The sequence below is a fragment of the Tenrec ecaudatus genome, chromosome X (genome assembly GCF_050624435.1).
Source record: "Tenrec ecaudatus isolate mTenEca1 chromosome X, mTenEca1.hap1, whole genome shotgun sequence".
Classification (NCBI taxonomy): domain Eukaryota; kingdom Metazoa; phylum Chordata; class Mammalia; order Afrosoricida; family Tenrecidae; genus Tenrec; species Tenrec ecaudatus.
In genome coordinates this window covers 144,175,516-144,182,162 of record NC_134548.1, presented here as the reverse complement: position 1 = coordinate 144,182,162, position 6,647 = coordinate 144,175,516, and the positions used below count along the sequence as shown (strand labels likewise).

Sequence of the window (6,647 nt, the reverse complement as noted above, 5' to 3'; positions counted from 1 at the left end):
TAGCTACTTGTGATGGCAGAGTTCTAGAACAGGGGCAGTTAGGAGCCAAGGCAGTTGGGAGCAGTGTGAAGATACCTGGAGATGAGATGAGCGCTCTCTCGGTGCTCCGTATCTGGATGATTATCGGGAACTACGGATAGGTAAGGAATGGTAGACGTTGTACTGACCTAGGTTAGACTGGGGGGAAGGGGAAGTGCTGAAGATAGTCAAGGGCAGGGATATCAAGTCGTTGAACCATCTGGCAAGGAACTAGGTAGATCACTTGAAAGGAAACGGGTAAATAATATTTTGCTTTGTCATTTGAACTACTTCAGCATGTGCTAGAAAGCCAGGTGGAATTATGAATGGCTTGGTAACATGGGAAAGCAGCGATCCAATGATCTTTCCAGATCCATTCCTTGTGGAGTCATCCTATTAGTCATTCTCATCCAAACCCACAGTGCCTGGAGAATGAAACAACTACCATAGAGCAGTCACCGTGTGACAAGCTAGACTATTTAGAATAACAAGCACATTTTATTTATTTTGTTGGACTACAGTTTCCCATAGCTATGTACTTAATCAGAAAGTCAGTATACTATTCAATAATTTGATCAATTGTTTTTCCATAACATCAACACAAATTCAAGAACTTTCCAGCAGTACTGGTTTAAGCCGTAAGTGTAGTGTGACCCCCTTGTCTATGTGACTCCAAGCAGCGCAATCTCATGTGGTTCCTCTGCTGTTTTACTTTGATACTAAGGTATGGGTTTCCTGTGCTAAATGTTTTTAATGCAATCAATTACAATCATCTTTCCCTAGGAGATTATAGCTATTCTTAAATTCTACGTATTCTGCTGTCGTATGCTTTCTTTCTTTTCTTTTTTCTTTTTTGGTCACTAATGCTCAGATACTTCTGGGATTTTTTTCCTATTATGTATTTTATAGGGAGATCACTTTAATATTTTGCTAAAATGTTCAAAATGATCTTAAATGGTGTTCATACAATGATCAATATTTTCAACCATGTCTCCTGGTGTTGCCGTTGAACTTCTGGACTCTCTAGCTCAGCTACACGTTTACTTTCATTCAATTGCTATCTCCTCTTCTGCTAGTTCCTTACCATGTAATTATTGTAGCTTTATGGTATGCTGTCGGGTAGCAATAGTTTCTGTTCTCTGTGAAATTGCATTGATTCTTCTTACAGTTGAAGGTTGGAATAAGTCTGACAGACTCACAGGGAAAAAGCTAGCTCAAATTTTACTGTTGATTATATTAAATGTATATTATCATTTTGAAAAATGTTGTCAGCCTTACAATGTTGTTTTCTCGCCAGGGGTCATGTTTTCATGCCGTCCTTTATGTCTATCAATACCATGCTTAAATTTTTTTAATGTCCCATCTGTTTAATAACAATAATAAACCCTAAAAATAGACAACGCGGAGGCAAGGGATGAGGCCCCTGGGTCAGGGGCATGGGAAGCCCTGCTCATGGCACCAGACCCAGCAGCAGGGCCCCCTGAATATTGCTATTGTTACGAGGTCGGGGTGGGGGGGAGGCAGCGATTGTCTTGAGGGAGCCACCGTTCACTTGGGTCAGGGACCCTCCCTTCTGCTGGGGGTGCTCAACTTCTGCATGCCCCGGATCTTGTCCAGCAGGCCAGAGATGAAGGCCTCCGTGGGTTTGTAACACTCAACCAGCAGCTCCTTGACCCTGGCTTCGCTGGTGTCCTCACTCTCCACTTCTAGCAACCCATCTACATCAATCTCCAGACCAGGGATCTCCTTTTCCTGACAGTCACAGAGGCTTGGGAACTGCTCCAGGATCCACTCCTCCAGGTTGAGACGCTTCCATAGCTCCTTGCCTTTGTACTTGACAGTGAGCTTCCCTTGGCGCCCCACTGGGCCTTCTTCATCCCAGCCGCCCAGGCCCTTGCCCGCGGCCCCAGGAGGGTTCTGAAAGTAGACTAGACTCAAGGCCCTGGGCTGCCAACTGCCAGTTCAAGGCACCAGAGCTGCCAAAGCCCCGCCCCCCCCGAGGGGCCACTGCCCGCCATGGTAGCCCTCAGGGCCAAGTGCATGCGCCAGGCCCCTCCCTGAGCCCCTGGGGCTTAGCTCCTTGGCTTGGGTCAGCAGGGCTCTGAGGCTCAGGCGGTGGCTGGGGTACCCGGGGTCAGCTGCAGCACGCGGACCCACGGTCCTGGCCTCAACATGCTTTAGTTTTTGTTAGGGTGCTAGAGGAAGTTTGTGCGTTTCATTGATGCTACCCTGCACCCTGACTGGCTTGTCTCCTCCCTGCAACCCCTTTGTAAGGGATTTCCAGTTGCCTACAGATGAGCCTTGGGGCCCCAATGTGCACTCTCCCTCATTCATAATGATATGATTTTTCGTTCTTTGATGCCTGATTCCTGATACCTTCAACACCTCGTGATCGCACAGGCTGCTTTTACTTCTTCCATGTGGCCTTTGTTGCCTCTGGGCTGGTTGGACGCTTGTTTGCCTTCAAGCCTTTAAGACCCCAGATGCTTGATAGCTATCTCTTGATAGCTGGGCAACCTTAGCATTCTTCATCACACTGTCGTATGCACACATTTGTCTTCAGTGTTTGGATGGGGTAGGTGATCACACAATGATATGGTTTTTTTGTTCCTTGATGTCTGATACCTGATCTCTTTGACACCTCATGATCACACAGTCTGGTGTGCTTCTTGCATGTGGGCTTTGTTGCTTCCAAGCTAGATGGCCGCTTGCTTACCTTCAAGCCTTTCAGACCCCAGATGCTCTATCTTTTGATAGCTGGGCACCATCAGCTTTCTTCACCTCACTTGCTTATGCACACAGTTGTCTTTAGTGATTGTGTCGGGGAGGTGAGCCTCATGGAATGTCAGTTTCATAGAACAAAGTGTTTTTTTTTTATTGACGGAGTACTTCAGGAGGCCCAGTGTCCATCTACTACCTTACTACTAAATCTATAAATATATGCACATAGATCTTTTTCCCCATCATCAGATACAAATGTATTTACACATGTCCATGCATGTATTTAGGCCTCTATGTATGCCCTTTGCCTCCTACTTCTTTCCTCTAATTCCTTTTGCTTTCCTCTTGTCCCACCATCATGCCGAGTCTTCATTTGGGCTTCAGTAATTCCTCTCGGTTATATTGCCCTTGATCACTCCCCACCAGTCCTCTCACCCCCTCCTTGCCACTGGTTTTGAATCACTTATTGCTGCCCTGTCCCTGAGTTGGTTAAGACCACTTCCCTTCACACACACACACACCCCCACCTCCCACTGCCCCATGCCCCCCTGAAACCATCAGTCCCGATATTTTCTTCTCCACATTTTTTATCCAGCCTATATTATCTAGATAGCCCCGCAGAGATAATAATATGCACAAAAATCTCGACATCACCAAACAAAGTGACTCAGAAAAACAAAGCGATGACGGCAGCAGCAACAACCACAACCGAAAAAAGCCAATGACATCCAAAATTTAAAAGAAGAAAAAAAGGGGGAAACAGGTAAAGAACTCTGTAAATAGTTCAAGGTCTGTTTGTTTACCTTAAGGCGTGTTTTCCGGTTGAGTCCCATGGGGTGCCACGCCCTGGCCCAAAAGTCTATTTCTGATACCCCATCGGGACTTCCTTGTTCTGCTCCCCTTGCTGTTTTATTGCACGCCTTTAGTGTTTTGCCTCGGCGTGGTGGGTCAGCTCAGGCACAAATCCCACACTGTGTCTCCAGTGTTGTCCCATGTAGGTACATGGATCAGTGCGGGATGTCGCATCTCGTAGTGGGGCCGGCCCTATGGTACTCCTCTCTGTGCATTGGCAGCTCTGAGCGGGCTATTGTCCTCTGAGCTTGGTGGGCCACGGTTTGCTCCACTCCCTTCCTCCCCCTTCCTTTGCTTTCGCTTCCGTCTGGGTATGGAAGGTCGGTTTCTTTCCCTCACCAGAAGGTCTGTTGTCGTTATCTGTAGCACACCCTTCCATGGTGGGGATCAGGCTGATTCTGGTTGGGGCCGGGCATATACTCCAGTCTTTTCATGGATTCCTCCACATGTGTCGTTGCCCTCCTGGTTTGGCACGACATGGTGGGGTCTGTGTGCACATTCCAGTTCTGTGGGCACACAACCAATACTCTCCCCCTGAGTGGATTAGTGCCCTCCCTCCCCCCATGCAATCATCTCAATTTCTCCGCACCCTGATTGTCTCTCCTCCGTCCCCCTTTCCCCTTCTTTCAGTTGGACTCACATGTACCTCCCTGGGTGTGGTGTGCCCTCCCTCCATCCCCCCCCCGCCCGTCTACGAAGGCATCCACTCGTTTATGGTTAGATAAGTATCTATTCTATTTCTGCTGTGCTGATTGTGCTTACCTCGGGGGACTCATGCTATACCTGACCTTTTGAGATTGGCTTAGCTAGCTTAACATGATTCCTTCCAACCCTTCCCACAAAACGACGTGTTTCATGTGATCGTCTGTGCTTTTCAGTGCTGCATAGTACTCCATTGTGAGGATGTGCCAGGGTTTGATTAATCCACTCGTCTACCAATGGAATCCTAGGCTGTTTCCAAGTCTTTTCAATTGTGAATTGCGCCGCAATAATCACTGGATGCAGATGACTGGTAGTGTTTCATTTGTTACCTCCTCTGGGTACATGCCCAGTAGAGGCATGACTGGGTCATAAGGTAGATCAATTTCCATTTTCTTTAAGTGTCTCCAGATTGCTTTCCGCACTGGCTGTACATCTCTTCACGACCACCAGCAGTGGAGGAGGGTTCCTACTTCACCACAGCCCCTCCAACGCTTGTTGCTTTCTGATTTGGGCTAGCCTCAGGGGTGTTAGGTGGTATCTCATGGTTGTTTTAATTTGCATTTCTCTTATGGCTAATGAATGGGAACTCTTTTTCAGATGTTTGTTGGCTATATGCGTCTCCTCCCTAGTGAAAGTTATTTTCAGTTCTTTTGCCCACTTCCTCAGGAGATTAAGTGTTTTCCTCTTTTTGCTGGCCATGAGGGTGGTGTAGGTTTTAGTACTGAGCCCTTGTCCGATGTGTCGTTACTAAAAATCCTCTCACTGCCTGTGGGTTGCCTTGTCACCTTCTTGGTGAAGTCTTTTGAGGCGCACAAGTATTTTATTCTTATTAAATCCCATTAGTCAATTTCCAGTTCACCTGTGTGTGTATCCTTCCTTATTGCAGTGAGCCTAAGAATTCCTGGGACAATAATCTTAGGTTTGTCCCTATTCCTTCCTTGATAGCCCTGATGTTTTGGGGTTTTACTTGTACGTCTGTGATCCACCCTGAACTTATTCTTGTGCATGGGGTGAGGTAAACGTCTTATTTCAATTTTCTACATGTGGGTATCCATTGTTTCCAGCACCACTTGTTACAAATGGCATCTGCTTCCCACTGGATGGTTTTGGGACCCTTGTGGAAGATCAGTTGTCTATATGCTGATGGTTTTATTCCTGGGCTTTCTCTTCTTTTCCCCTGGTCTGAGTATATTTCATTGTGCCAGTACCTCGCTGTTTTAACCACTGTAGCTGTGTCCTAGGTATTAAAATTAGGTAAATTGACTCCTCCAACTCTGTCCTTCTTCTTGAGGAGTTCTCTGCTAATTCTGGGCTTCCTCCTTTCCATGTGAAATTGGTGATCAGTTTTTTCCAATTCTTTGAAGAAGGTTGTTGGTATTTGAATCAGAATAGTATTGAGCTTATAAAGTGTTTTCGGTAAGATTGCCATCGTTACTGTATTGAGCCTTCCAAACCATGAGCAAGGGGTGTTCTTCCATTTGTGGAGGTTGCTTTTGGTTTCCTGTAGTAGGGTCTTGTAGTTTTCCTTGTATAGGTCTTTAGTTTGGGTTGTTGTTGTTAAATATATTCCTAGGTATTTCAGTTTGTTCTTGGCTAGTGTGAAGGGTGGTACCTCCTTGATCTCATCTTCCATGGTCCTGCCTGATGTGTATAGCAAACGTACTGCCTTCTGTTTGCTTTTAGGGGAGGCCATACAGAGTGCTCTGAGATGACAATCAAGGAGCATATATAAAGTGACCGTTGAGCTTGGGTTCTAAGGTTGAGTAAAAAGTTTGCAGGTTCTAAGGTTCAGTAAAAATTTTGAATCCACCCTGTGTGAACTCTAAAAGTTTACAGGCCAGGTGGAGCCACTTTAAAGAGTGAGTTTTGTCTTGTGGATACAAGCGTGTGTTAAAATTTCAAGATTTCTACCTGCTAGGCATCTGTTTCAACATAGCGGTTTTGCCTCTAATTGCTTACAGATTCTAAAATTTTAGAAATAAGTTGTCTTTAAGGTGAGCTCAGATTTGCAACTCTTGTGTACTCAAAATTGAGTTGAAATTCATTTTGCATTTTCCCCCTGTATCCAAATTTTCAGTTAAAGCTTCATATAGCAAAGTTGCATCCAATTCCAACACTGTTGTCTAAAAATTTTAAACTGTGTGGTACTCACTAAAAGGCACAACAAAAGTTAAAGCTAATTAAGGTCACACATTTCAGTGGCTCCCATACAGTCTAAATCTTCTTGATACAGTAAATTGTGCCCTTTCCGGTTTGGTTTCTTCTGGACTCCCAAGGTTTAATGACAGTTACCTTTTAAATTTCACACACATTGAGATTTAAATCTTAGCTCTTCTCTTACGATTCCTATTCCT

At 45.4% G+C, this 6,647-nt stretch overlaps 1 pseudogene; it reads right to left on the bottom strand.

Annotated features, from left to right (window-relative positions):
- Positions 1-1,575: 1,575 nt before the first annotated feature.
- LOC142433761 (protein phosphatase 1 regulatory subunit 14B pseudogene) lies at positions 1,576-2,036 on the bottom strand (annotated as a pseudogene).
- Positions 2,037-6,647: the final 4,611 nt, after the last annotated feature.